Genomic DNA, 12419 nt, shown 5'->3' with positions numbered 1-12419 from the left:
CAAGGACCATAAAGACACTTAGGACAATACAAAAACAAAACGACAGTAGGAATTTACATAGAAATATGTAAACAATAAAAAAATAATTTTCAAAATAATTCAAACAAATTCCCTAGTAGTGGGGAAAATTCCACACAGAGGTGAGCAAGGATCCCCACAGATCCCAGGCCAACCTACACACAAGGAGTACCATAGAAAATGCTCCTCTCTCTTTCTCTTCCTTAATCCTCAGGCTACTAATGCCAGCTTAGTGTAGTTCCACTCACTTGAGATATCCTTGCCACATTCACCCACCTTTCAATAAATTTGTTTGGGGTCATCACATTCTTCTCAACCCCCACTTTCTTTTTTCAGATGGAATTTTAAAAAGTCAATGAGAGTGTGACTGGAGACAAAAAGTATCTGTCTTCACTACTATCAGTCTCATCTACCATACAACTTCTCTCACCAGAGCCACCAGACAGAAGAAAAACTGCCTGAACTTCTCTACAAAAGGAAGACAGGAGGGCAATCTTCATGATGGAGTCAGCCAACAGCCAAATTTATTCTACATGTAACAGCTGTTGTTGTTGTTGTTCTTCTTCTAATCAGGACTCACACCATTATCCACAAAGAATAATCTCTAATTCGAGCCTACTCAAAGCTACTAAGAGTGTATGTGACAACTTGAAGATTCCCCCCACCACACGTGATAGACTGGCAGTTGCATGGGCACGAAAGCTACATTGTTATCCTCATTCCATAAACGGTGGCTTTTAATGGGTGGAGAGCTAAACCATCCTGGGGTACAGAGGATTCGCAATCTAGACGAGGGTCTGAAAGTTTACCACACCATAGTGGGTTACACCATGGTTCCTCTGCTTTGTGGCAGAAGTAGGAAGAAAGAGTGAGAGAAAGTTGTGGTGAAAGAGTACAGTGTTCACCACTACCCCTGCCAGAGCTTTGTGGAGCTTAGGTGTTTTTGCTCAATAAACACTCACAATGCCTGATCTGGGAATCAAACCCACGTTCTTACAACCGCGAGTCAAGTGTCCTAACCACTGGGCCATTGTGCCTCCACACAGCTGTTGTTTGACATATCACTACATGTCAGCAATGCTCAAGCACTGTACAAGTGCGTGCAGGACAGTTTTATCACTCTGCATACATCTAAGGCAGATACAGTTGATAGTTGTAGCATGTTAAGTTTCTTCCCACCGTGCCTAATAGAGGAGGGGAAATTCAGAATCAAAATGCTAATACACTAATGGTATTAGATCTTTTCTGAAATAATCTAAGAGCTCTGTATTCTCATACAGGGTAGGCCAAAAGTTACACACAAAATAAGTTCAATACATTCCAGAACAAAGACAGGCTTCAATTTTTCTAAAATTGAATAAAATGAATAGAATAATCATGAATACACATGTACTTGTGCATAATGAACAAAATGAATAATAATAATAATGGTTTCAAATTTTGGCACAAGGCCAGAAGGTTTTGGGTAAGGGTTAAGTCGATGACATCAATCCCAGTACTCAACCGGTACTTATTTTATCAACCCTGAAGGGATGAAAGGCAAAGCTGACCTCGGCAGAATTTGAACTCAGAACATGAAGACAGACAAAATGGCTCAAAGCATTTTGCCTGGCGTGCTGATTGTGCCAGCTCACCAATCTATATATATAAAGCTGAAGTTGTGTGTGTGGCAGGTTTGGTACCCTTCAACGAACACTATCTCCTCCAAGACCCTGCGGCGCAAGTTGACCAAAATTGAGAGTATGATAGAAGAAGGCTTGCTCTTCATTCCATAGAAGATAAAATTCAAATCGGACCATGTTAAGACCAAAAATTATTTACACCAAAAAGGTGCTTTTTTTCTATGAAAATCCCTATTTTTTACGATTTTTTTACTGCTGTGTCGCCATTTTTCGGTGTATTTCAACCAGAAAAATGTTCACTTAAAGAGAATAACAAGCTACATAATGCAAAACTTTTACTTTTCAAAAATTCCAATTCTAAAGGGTCGACAGAAATCGAGCAACGCTGGGCAATACTGCTAGTAATGTAATATAAATAAAATGCCAAATATTTTGATGCATGACTTTTGGCACCCTCTGTACAATGCAGATTCTTTGAAATAGTTGACTAAAACCTCAGGAGATATATGCTTTTTAGTTTTATTATTGTAGTTACATTTTAAATTTTCACAAAATTTGAAACAGTTATAGAATAGCTGTTGAAGTTTCCAAAATATTTTTCCACGGCTTTTTTTTTAGAGCTAAAAATTATGAGAAATATTGAATTTTTTACTTTTTTTTTTGCAATATTTTGGTAAGGTGAATGAAATATGACATGTAAAACAAGTATGTGGAACTTTCAGAAAACCTGAAATTCTTACAAATTATCTGGAATTTTTCATTAGTATTAATTCAAATATTTAAAGCAGAAAATTTTTCTTTTGTTTAGATCAAAGACATTTCTATCCCCAAAACAGGTTTTTCGTTTATATTTCTTCAAAATCTGAATCTAGAAAGGAATATCTAATAGTGTAAAACTGATGCAAGAAAGTATGTATGTATGTATGTATGTATGTATGAGTGTGTATGTATGTACGTGTGTATGTATGTATGTGTGTATGTATGTATGTATGTATGTATGTATGTATGTATGTGTGTATGTATGTATGTATGTATGTATGTATGTATGTATGTATGTATGTATGTATGTATGAGTGTGTATGTATGCAAGCATGTATGTATGGACATATGTATGCATGTATGCATGCATCCATAAATGTGAATGTATATATATATATATATATATATATACATACACACACACATTTATACAAGAAATTCACATTCTCAACCACATTGGCTCCAGGTTCAGTCCTACTGTGTGACACATTGAGTCTCCTACTATAGCCTCAAGCCAACTAAAGCCTTGTGGGTGGATTTGGTAGACAGAAACTGAAAGAAACCTGTCATATACATGTGTTGTGCGTTTGTGTGAGTGTATGTGTGTGTGTGTATGTGTGTGTGTGCATGTGTGTGTGTGTTGTGTGTGTGTGTGTGTGTGTGTGTGTGTGTGCATGTGTGTGTGCGTTTGTGTCTGTATTTGTCCCCCTTCACTAAATGTAACAATATAAGATTCACTGATGAGAAAACTTAATAGCTAATACTTAAAAGTTGCCATAGGCTCAGGTGTAGCTGTATGGTAAGAAGCTTGCTTCCCAACCACATGATTCCGGGTTCAATCCCACTGCATGGAACTTTTGGTAAGTGTCTTCTGCAATAGGCTCAGGATGACCAAAACCTTATGAGTGGATTTCATAGATGGAAACTGAAAGAAGCCTATCGTATGTGTGTGTATGTATGTATGTGTGCGTGTATATGTATATCTATGTGTGTGTCTGCATTTGTCTTCTCACTACTGCTTGACAATCAGCGTTTGTGTGTTTGCATCCTGTAGCTTTGCAGTTCAGCAAAAGAAACTGATAGAAAAAAGTACCAGGCTTCAAAAAGCAGTACTGGGGTTGATCCATTCAGCTAAAATTCTTCAAGATAGTGCCCCAGCATGGCCGCAGTCTAATGACTGAAACAAGGAGACAAGAAATATTTATTATAAAATCCATTTTCACAGGGACTGGGGCAAGTTTTACTTGACAGTTTGTTCAAACAATAGTTGATTGCAACTAGCTCAATTCTGAAACTCCCTTCGGTCACGACACAGACCATGGGATTACACCTAGAAAGTTACCCTCCCAGGCACAAATCTGGGCAAGGTTGTTTATAGAAGACCAGCAGTTGCCCACGCATACGGGCCTCTCCTCTCCATGCCACCAGTGTTTTCCAAGGGAAAGGCAAAGGCCGATACAGCTTGGCACCTGTAACGTCGCAACTCATTTCTACAGATGAGTGAACTGGAGCAATATGAAATAAAGTGTCTTGCTCAAGAACACAACATGCAGCCCGGTTCGGGATTCAAGCTCACAACCTCACAATTGTAAACTTGACACTCTAACCACTGAGCCATGCGCCTTCACTAACTGGCTCAATATACTATATCTATTTATCTATCTATCTGTATGTATGTATATATATACACGCAACACACACACACACACATGCACACAAATACACATTTATACAAGAAGTTTATGTCCTTAACCAAATGGTTAAGAATTCCAGACAAAACAAATATGCACATATTGTCATCATTTAATACCCATTTCCACACTGAAATGGGTTAAATGGTTTGACAGGAACAGGCAAGTCAGAAGACTATACCAAGCTCTGCTATCTTTTCTGGCATGGTTTCTACAGCTGGGTTGTCCTTCCTACTAAAGCCAGTTGCTTCATAAAGTGCATTAGAACCCCTCTACTGTGGGGAACAGGCACAGATGTGGCTGTGTGGTAAGAAGCTTGCTTCCCAATGACTTGGTTTTGGGTTCAGTCACACTGCACAGCATCTTAGACAAATATTTTCTACAATAGTCCCAGAATGACCTAAAACAATATGAGTAGATTTTCTCAAGCCCATGAGGGGATGGAAGAGTGGACATTAAATCAATGATGATACCACCCATGACCACCACCTGTTTTTCTTCTACTTTTATTTACTTGTTTCAGTCATTAGACTGTGGTCATGCTGGGGCACTGCCTTGAAGTATTTTTAGTCAAATGAATTGATCCCAGTAATTTTCTTTTTAAGCTTGATATTTATTCTATCGGCCACTTTTGCCAAACTGGTAAGTTACAGGGACATAAACACACCAACACCGGTTGCTAAGCGATGAAACAGAACACACACAGACACAAAGACACACTCACATACATATATATATATATATAATATATATATATATACATACAACAGGCTTTTGTCAGTATCTGTCTACCAAATCCACTCACAAAGCTTTGGTCAGCCCAAGGTTATAGTAGAAGACACTTACCCAAGATGCCATACAGTGGGACTGAACCCAGAACCATGTGGTTGAGAAGCAAAGTTCTTACCACACAGCCATGCCAAACTGTTGAGACTGTGGTAGGTCGATGACCAAATTCTGTAAGATGATTCCTGTGGGGGTAATGTAACCAATGAGAAGATTCCTGAACCTTCTCATTCTTCAAGTTTTATCTTTTCTTGTTTTTTTTTGTTTTTCATTCAAGGACTGCAGCCATGCTGGAGCAGAGCCTTGAATGGTTTTAGTCAAACAAATTGACCCCAGTACTTATATTTCATTTTTTTTTAATGTCTGCTGGTACTTATTCTATCGGTTTCTTTTGCTGATCCGCTAAGTTACAGCAATATAAACAAACCAACACTAGTTATAAAGTTGTGGAGATGGGGAAACAAACAAAGACACAGACATGTGCGCACATATACACACACACAAGCATACACACAAACAAACAAATGCACAAGTATACAATGGACAGTTTCTGTCAACCAAATTCACTCATAAAGCATTGAGTGAGCTCAAGAATATAGTAGAGGGTACTTTCCCAAGATGTTATGCAATGGGACAGAACCCAAAACCATGTGGTTGCAAATCAAGTTTCTTAACCACCTGTGAAGTACAGTTCTATATTTAAGAGATGAGAAATTATGTACATTATTTACATTATTTACATTTGACAGATATTTGTCCTCATCTTGTTTGTTGTTAACACAACGTTTCAGCTGATATACCCTCCATCGAAAAATACCTTAGGAATGAGAACCCAGGTTCAAAATTTCCCCAAGACACCTGAAGAAGGCTAGAGGGTATATCAGCCGAAACGTCATGTTAACAACAAACAAGATGAGGACAAATATCAGTTGAATGTAAATAATGTAAATGATGCACCTGTGAAGTATTCAGCAAAAAGCTTGAAAAGCCAGAAGCCAGGCATTGATTTTAATGAGGAAGAGAGAAAAATGCATCCAATGAGCTGGGGTGAATGTTAGGGTGTGCAGTTAGCTAATTTATATGAACAGAGGCTGCTGTAGTAGAGGTGGCAGGAGAAACGGGAGGAACTGTTTCATCTAGTAAACTTGTGAATTAGTATTTTAAATAAGTTGAATCAAACTTCTTTTTGATGGAGTCTAGGATGAGCTTTTTTATTTTGTGTGTGTGTGTGCATTTGTGCACACATGTAAGCAGCAAGGAACCATAGCACTGCGTTAAATGTATCAACAGTGAATATTCTAATCTGGATTGCAAATGAACTTATTAGAGAGTTAATAAGTGAATCAGTCTTCAAATAGTTTCTAGCACTGAAGAGAAAGTTCATTCTTCAGGTCATAATTTTGGCACAAATATATACGTAAGCGTCATCCAACCAAAATGCAAATATATGGGAAACTACCACCTGTGTCATCTCTTGTGAAAGGTAGGAGAGTCCAGTTTGCTGGACATTGTTGTAGAGCTGAAAACAAGGCAATTTCTACTCTTCTCCTCTGGAAGCCATCTACTCACAATACCAGAGGGCACACACTCTCCTACCCTGATGTAATCTCCAGGGATACAGGCATCCAGCAACAGGACCTCCGTAATGCTCTGATTGACCGTGAAGTCTGGCGTAGCATGGTAAATTCCATTGTCTCGACCACGGTCGAACAATGATGATGATGATGATGTGTGTGTGCGCGCGTGTGTGTGTGTGTGTGTGTGTGTGCATAGTCTTTTATTAAGACTGAAGCTGAGAGTTTGTCTCACAATTCAAGTTTCATGCCACTATGATCTTCAGGTGAGTTTTGCCTGAAGATCACAGTGACAGGAAACTCAAGTTGCGTGACAAACTCTTACTTTCAGCTTTAACAATAAAAAAAAAGCCCTATATCCTCCACATGTAGTGAGCACTCCTTTCTCATTCATCAGACACACAAACTCACACATATATATATATATACAGGGTGCAATGGGTAAATTGTCGCCATTTTATATTTTTAATCTCATGCACGCAGATTGTTTGTTTTTAATTTTGTCAATTACACAGTATAGTAGGGTCAGCTGAGCACTGTCTTTGAGAAAAACAGCACCATGATTCAAATTCACTCTGCCAGAAATTTGGAAATATTCTGTACTGCTTAGCATTCGTGCCAGAAGAGTGATTGGGTGTCAATCTGAGGACATGACCAAGAGTGATAAAATTCAAACAACCAGTCAACATCATGGTCTTTGATGGTGATGTGATGACTCCATTCATCTTCCCATGAGGCCTAAGACTCAACATGAAGTCCTACATCAAGTGCGTGCAAGAGGTAGTGCTGCCCTGGGTCAAGAGGATGGCTGCTGGAAGCCTCTATGTCTGGTAACCGGACTCTGCACCATGCCACAGAAGCAGAAGAACCCAGTCATGACTGTCAGATAATTTCTGTGACGACATCACCCCTAACATCTGGCCACCTAACTCCCCACACTGCAACCCCCTTGATTATTATGTGTGGGGTACAGTTGAGCAAGAGACCAACAAAACTCCTTGTGACACCAAATATGAACTGAAAGCAAAGATTATAGCAGCATTCACCAACTTAAACAAGGAGACCATCCAGAAGAGTTGCAGGAAATTCCAAAGTCGTCTGGAGGCTGTGGTTGAAGCCAATTGCAATTTTATTGAATAAATTTACTCTTTAGCATTTCAAGTTATTTCTACGTAATTTTGGTAAATATTTCTGTTACAATGAGACGTCAGTGTTATTTTCATTTTTGCATAATTTAGATGACAGTTTATTCACTGCACCCTGTATGTGCATATATATATACATGTGTATATATATATATATATATATATATATATATATACATACATACACACATGCACATACACATTATATACTCATATATATATATATATACACACACATATACACACATTATATACTCATATATATATATATATATGCACACATACATAAACATATTCACATCCACACACACATCACTCTTTAAGTCAGAAAATCATTCATATATTTGTCAATAGAGTGAGTATATTAATATTTGCACAATACCAAATTATAGACCCATTTCAGCCAATTTTACCAATCAGTTTTGCATACAATAATGTCAGGACATTTACTAATTAGTAAAAGTCAACTAAAATGGGTCTGTAATACAATAGGGCTGCACTAATACTCAGCTGGTACTCATTTTCATTTGCACAGGCTAGAGTAATGTGAAATGAAATGCCTTACTGAAGGATACAACATGCCACTTAGAGTAGGAATTGAACTTGTGACTTTTGGATCATGAGCTGAACAACTAATCCACTAGGCCACACATCTTCACAAATATATATCTGTGTGTGTATGTGTGTGTATATTCTATCTCTGGGTTCAATAGATTCCCCAGTGGTAGAGGAGGCTCTGGCTATTTTTGACAAAGCTGAGGGGAAGGCAGCTCTTCTCAGAGAAAGATACTCTGATGTATAACTTGAAATCAAAATGGTACCAGCCATCTTGCAATGCTTGTCACTTAAATCTACAATTGCGACTGAGAGTGTGACAAAACTGTTGCACAAGATTTTGTTACTTGAATCCAATGATAGACACATGTCTAACTATCAGTTCATTTCTTGATGTGTTTTGTATTTTACAAATGCTTATGGTAATGGCTATCTGCACACATGTAAGGATGAAAATAAACCAGAAAATAAATCAGAACAACCAGGCTATCATCTGACAAGATGAGGCAATCATCATGTATATATGTATGTATGTATGTATGTATGTATGTATGTATGTATGTATGTATGTACGTATGTAAATTTAAAATGAGGGTGAGAAATTGGATATTAATTTAATTAACATCAATTTAACACCAGTGGTCTAGTATATTAAAATCTGAAGGTTCAGTAAATTGTATTATATACATATGAGAGGGATGACCACAATGTGTTTGCTAAATTTTTCTTGAGAACATTTCTTAGTGGTAAGACTACAGCGGATCTACTTCTAGCATAAGGGTTGTCCACATAGTGGTCATCCCTCTCATATGTGTATGTATGTATGTATGTATGTATGTATGTAAATTTAAAATGAGGGTGAGAAATTGGATATTAATTTAATTAACATCAATTTAACACCAGTGGTCTAGTATATTAAAATCTGAAGGTTCAGTAAATTGTATTATATACATATGAGAGGGATGACCACAATGTGTTTGCTAAATTTTTCTTGAGAACATTTCTTAGTGGTAAGACTACAGCGGATCTACTTCTAGCATAAGGGTTGTCCACATAGTGGTCATCCCTCTCATATGTGTATGTATGTATGTATGTATGTATGTATGTATGTAAATTTAAAATGAGGGTGAGAAATTGGATATTAATTTAATTAACATCAATTTAACACCAGTGGTCTAGCATATTAAAATCTGAAGGTTCAGTAAATTGTATTATATACATATGAGAGTGATGACCACTATGTGGACAACCCTTATGCTAGAAGTAGATCTGCTATGGTCTTTCTTGAAAATATTTCTTAGTGGTAAGACCAAAGCGGATCTACTTCTAGCATAAGGGTTGTCCACGTAGTGGTCATACCTCTCATATGTAGTGGTTGGCATTAGGAAAGGGCATCCAGCTGTAGAAACTCTGCCAGATCAAGACTGGAGCCTGGTGCAGTCCTCAGTCAAAATCGGAAAGCGGACGTTAAATGATGATGATGATGATGATGATTATGATGATAACCCTAACCCTAACCCTACCGTCTACTCGCAATACCAGAGGGTGCACACTCTCCTACCCTGATGTAATCTCCAGGGATACAGGCATCCAGCAACAGGACCTCCATAATGCTATGATGGACCGTGAAGTCTGGCATGGCATGGTAAATTCCATTGTCTCGACCACGGTCGAACAATGATGATGATAATGTATGTATGTATGTATATAGGTATATCATGTGTGTGTGTGTGTGTGTGTGTGTGTGTGGTGTGTGTGTGTGTGTGTGTGTGTGTGTGTGTGTGTGTTTGGATGTACAATTTAGAGAAACGGTACTCAACCCATACAGTTGAGTTTTCCTTCATCTATTAAATCTTAAATCACTATTTTGTGTCTAATCTTAGAAAAAAAAAAGAAAAAGGAACATCCAAAAGAATTGAAGAATTCAGATTAGCAAAAAGGAATGATGCTGGTTTTGATCTTCAGTTCTACTCGGCTAACACTATATGTGCAGCTTCTGCACACGACTATTTCTATATGTGCAGTTTCTGTGCATGCAATGTGACACTAGTATACACAGAGTAGCATCTACATGTACAGTACAGTGCAACCAGTAAATTTAAGTATGTGTTTTCAAAAAAACGAATTTATTATTCTTTCTAAATTCTTGCTAAACAAATACAATTTGTACTACAGAGACTTACTAATATTGATAAGTATAGTTGTAATTTTTTTTTGTACCTTATTTTTTTTTTTATATATTTATTTTATTTAATATTTGTAATTGGCAAACAACAATATCCTTGGTTTCAGGTTTTCTCTTTTCAGCCATTCAGATTCCTCTGTCGAATGTAATGCTCATTTACTCACACTGTTTCGAATTAATCATGCATTGTCTCATAAGCTCTGAGATTTCGATGATATGATTGTTTATTTTCAGAATGACATTGTAAGATAGGTGTGAGAGGCTGGATCTGGCCAGTTTGAACATAAAACAGAATATTTAAAATATTTGGGCCAGAGGGCCAGTTTAAATGCAAAAGGGTTAAACAGGCCAGTTACTGATTTCCTGAATTTCTGATGATAAGAGTGACAAGGAAGGGAGTATCTGTATCTTGGCACAGAGCAAATACCATGAAGGACTTCACTGAAAGAGCATGGGATTTTTTTTTTGTTCATTGTTTTTTTTTTTCTTTTCCAATTTTCTCATCGATGTCGTGGTTACTCCAATGAAATTCAATGTAGCATGCGATTATACTTGAAGTAGCAGAAAGGCATTAACACAAATTGACTTCAAGTTCAAAACTCCTGGAGAGAATTTGGCCATGGGAACTGTTTAGTTTCATTTTAAAAATTTTGTTCAACATAAAAAAAAATGCTGTCCATTGCAACACTTTCTGCTAATGAAGCAGCTTGTACTTTTCCTTGTACTTTTAAAATGTGAGAGCTTGTACTTTTAAAATGTGGGACTCGCTGTTTTTGCAACACCCCCTGCTAATGAACAGCTTGTACTTTAAAAACGTGGGAGCTTGTACTTTTTCTTGTACTTTTAAAATGTGGGTGCTTGTACTTTTTCTTGTACTTTTAAAATGTGGGACTTGCTGTTTTTGCAACACTTCCTGCTAATGAACAGCTTGTACTTTTCATGTACTTTAAAAATGTAAGAGCTTGTACTTTTAAAATGTGGGTACTTGTACTTTTCCTTGTACTTTCAAAATGTGGGTGCTTGTACTTTTCTTGTACTTTTAAAACGTGGGAGCTTGTACTTTTCTTGTACTTTTAAAATGTGGGACACACTGCTCATTGCAATACCTCTTGCTAATGACCAGTCTGTACTTTTAAAATGTGGGTGCTTGTACTTTTTCTTGTACTTTTAAAATGTGGGTGCTTGTACTTTTTCTTGTACTTTTAAAATGTGGGTGCTTGTACTTTTTCTTGTACTTTTAAAATGTGGGTGCTTGTACTTTTTCTTGTACTTTTAAAATGTGGGAGCTTGTACTTTTTCTTGTACTTTCAAAATGTGGGACACACTGCTCATTGCAATACATCTTGCTAATAATGACCAGCCTGTACTTTTAAAATGTGGGAGCTTGCACTTTTTTCTTGTACTTTTCACATGTGGGACTCACTGTTTGTTGCAACACCTCTTGCTAACAAAGCAGCTGTACTTTTTTTTGTACTTTTAAAATATGTGACTCATTGTTCCATTGCAACACCCCTTGTAAACAAAGCAACCTGTACTTTTTCTCATACCTTTAAAATTTGGGGCTTGCTATTTCATTGCAACACCTCTTGCTGATAAAACAGCTTGTACTTTTCATGTACTTTTAAAATGTGGGAGACATTTCCCATTTCATTTTGCTTTCAATTACTTTGATTTATGAATTAAATAAAGAATAAAAATATTCCATAATCTTTCAATATATGATTGGCTCATCATTTGAATATAAATAGTTCGTCTTGACATAAAATATTGGCCTGCAAGGCAGCCTAGCAGCTTCGGGAAGCATTGGCATCCATTAAGTATTGGTTAAATAAATGTCTTGGCCTTTGCTCCAAGTGAGTTTCAAGAGAGAAAAATAAAGAAGATTGTTAGTTGTATGAAAACAAATGAAAAATATAGACAAAGGATAGTATAAACATAAATACATACATGCACACACAAATCTCACACACATTTATACCTAGATATATGTGTATGTGTATATATATATATATATATATATATACATATATATATATATATATATATATATATATATATATATATATATATATATATATATATAT

The 12419-nt window shown here is 36.8% G+C and overlaps 1 long non-coding RNA gene across 1 annotated transcript; it reads right to left on the bottom strand.

Annotated features, from left to right (window-relative positions):
- Positions 1-10792: 10792 nt before the first annotated feature.
- Positions 10793-12321, bottom strand: LOC118765649. The gene is made up of 2 exons (XR_005001514.1): positions 11489-12321; positions 10793-11268 (listed from the first exon to the last, which is right to left on the bottom strand). It is a non-coding gene; the product is annotated as an uncharacterized LOC118765649 (long non-coding RNA).
- Between the last annotated feature and the right edge of the window lie 98 nt (positions 12322-12419).

Source organism: Octopus sinensis, linkage group LG12, assembly GCF_006345805.1.
Source record: "Octopus sinensis linkage group LG12, ASM634580v1, whole genome shotgun sequence".
Taxonomy (NCBI): Eukaryota; Metazoa; Mollusca; class Cephalopoda; order Octopoda; family Octopodidae; genus Octopus; species Octopus sinensis.
This window is presented reverse-complemented; position numbering and strand designations above follow the sequence as displayed.